The sequence below is a fragment of the Saccopteryx leptura genome, chromosome X (genome assembly GCF_036850995.1).
Source record: "Saccopteryx leptura isolate mSacLep1 chromosome X, mSacLep1_pri_phased_curated, whole genome shotgun sequence".
Taxonomy (NCBI): Eukaryota; Metazoa; Chordata; class Mammalia; order Chiroptera; family Emballonuridae; genus Saccopteryx; species Saccopteryx leptura.
The window spans coordinates 20,728,415-20,730,481 of record NC_089516.1 but is presented as its reverse complement, the minus strand read 5'-3'; the positions used below and the strand labels follow the sequence as shown (position 1 = coordinate 20,730,481).

Below are 2,067 nucleotides of genomic sequence, written 5' to 3'. Positions count from 1 at the left end.
TACATTTATCTTTTCGGAGATTGACAGAGCTCATCATTACAGACTGAATATTTATTATGAAATTGTACTAATTTCTACAGTTTTTACAGCACCAAGTACAGGACACTGCACAGAAGTATGTTTTGATAATTTAAATCCCATTGTTCTTTTTGCTTAGATCTGAACTACTTGCTGAATGGTATGCTAATTGCCTTAAAGAACTGTTCCAGTTTCTAATGGCACAGATCTCTTTTTAAAGTTGCAGTGGGAACGCTAAGTAAATCAAGCTCATTGTTAAGCAGCAGTTCTCAGACTTTGGGGGTATATAGCAACACCCCAGGGAGCTAAAAGTTTAGATTCCATTACCTCACTTCCAGATAGTCTGATTTACTAGGTTTAGGGATAGGCACAGGAGTTTGTATTTGCAACCATTGTCATAGGTATTGGTGAAACATGATTAAAAATTTTATAAAGTTATTCAGTCCTGGCCGGATAGCTTGGTTGGTTAGAGCATTGTCCAGATGTGCAAAAGTTGTGGGTTTGGTCCCCAGTCAGGGCACACAAAGGAATAGATCAGTATTTCTGTCTGTCTCTCTGGAATCAATAAATTTAAAAAAAATTAAGTTATGTTAAGACTCTGATATAGTTTTTATAGGATCCACATTGTAAAACCATTGTAGTATATTGCAGGTAGCTATTCAGAATCCCACGTTTTATATTAGAATAATAATAAACTTTAAAAGCTAAATTATCTTTTTAATGATGTCATGTGACATCTGACAAGACATAATGTAAATAATATAAATGAGATCATCAACAATTCTAGGAAGCTCTGCTGGGAGACACTAAGAGGACTAAGAAAGTGAAACAGTTTAGAATGTATTTATTATTTATATCTCTTAGAGGAGATAAGCCCAATGAGGTAATAATATATGGGTAATTATTTAAAAAAACACAAATAGGACTTTTTAGTTTTCACCTTAAATGTCTGAACTGTAAACATATTTTTTGGACTGGGGGGGTTCATATCCATCAGCTCATCCAACTTTTGCACCTGTCTCAGCCCCTGTAGCTTTTCCAGAACTGCTCCCTTTACCATGAAGCTCCATGAGTTTTCCCAATTTAAAATTGGGCTTCGTCAGCATTTTGACTTTTCTAACAGACATCATAGAGGAGATGAATGGATTGGCAAGGCTTTACTATGTCTTTCCCAATGTTTTCAGGAATCAGTTTATTAACCAGTTCATTCAAGTCATTTGTCTGTACCTCTCAGGTCATGATTTCCATCATCTTTTTTCCAGATTTGGTGGACCTATTGATGCTGAGCATGAGAGGTCTTCTGAATCTGATCAGTGTGCTTTTTAGTAAAACCAACACGGAACAGACAAAGCAAATAACCATCAGTAGTCTTTATATCAACATGAGCTTCAATCTTGGTCTGTCATTTTGTTGAGTATTTATCACCTTTATCACAGGTAGGATCCATGCCTTGGAAATTAGTCAGCTTTTGCTCTGAACACACTCAGTAATTAGCTTGAATTTTCTAAATGCAGCTTCATTATTCTGCAGGTCAGCTTGGCTCACTTCAAAAACATGACCCATGAGACCATCAGATGCAATTTGGGTTCCTTGAGTTCTCACAACTAGTGTTTTTTCCAACATTGCTTCTATTGAACATAGCTGGTGCTTTCACACCATAGTAATCTTTCTTAGAAAATGGATCAATCACTTTTTTCCTTCCCCTTTTTGCCACCTTTCGTAATGTGCTTGTTCTTTCCCACCACCATGGTGCTACTCAGAGAGCCAAAAGGTGTGAAACCACTTTTAAGTTGTAAAGTAGCTCACAAATATAAGAAAATTTCTTCTGAATCTTAGAAGTCATTTTTTTTTAAATTGAAGTTTTTGATCTGTGGGTGCTGTTGATGTGGGCAACGCACAGGTGGTTGTGATGCAAGTAAGATATTAAACAACATTAATTTCTGAAAAATATAACAGAATGTCTTTCTCAGTTATGTGTCAGGAAGGATCTAAGATGGCTGTGAAGTAAATAGCCTGAGGCATTTGCTTTCAAAAGATTCTGAAAGCATT

The 2,067-nt window shown here is 36.0% G+C and overlaps 1 pseudogene; it reads right to left on the bottom strand.

Moving 5' to 3' along the window:
* Positions 1-959: 959 nt before the first annotated feature.
* LOC136386234 (small ribosomal subunit protein eS1-like) lies at positions 960-1,766 on the bottom strand (annotated as a pseudogene).
* Between the last annotated feature and the right edge of the window lie 301 nt (positions 1,767-2,067).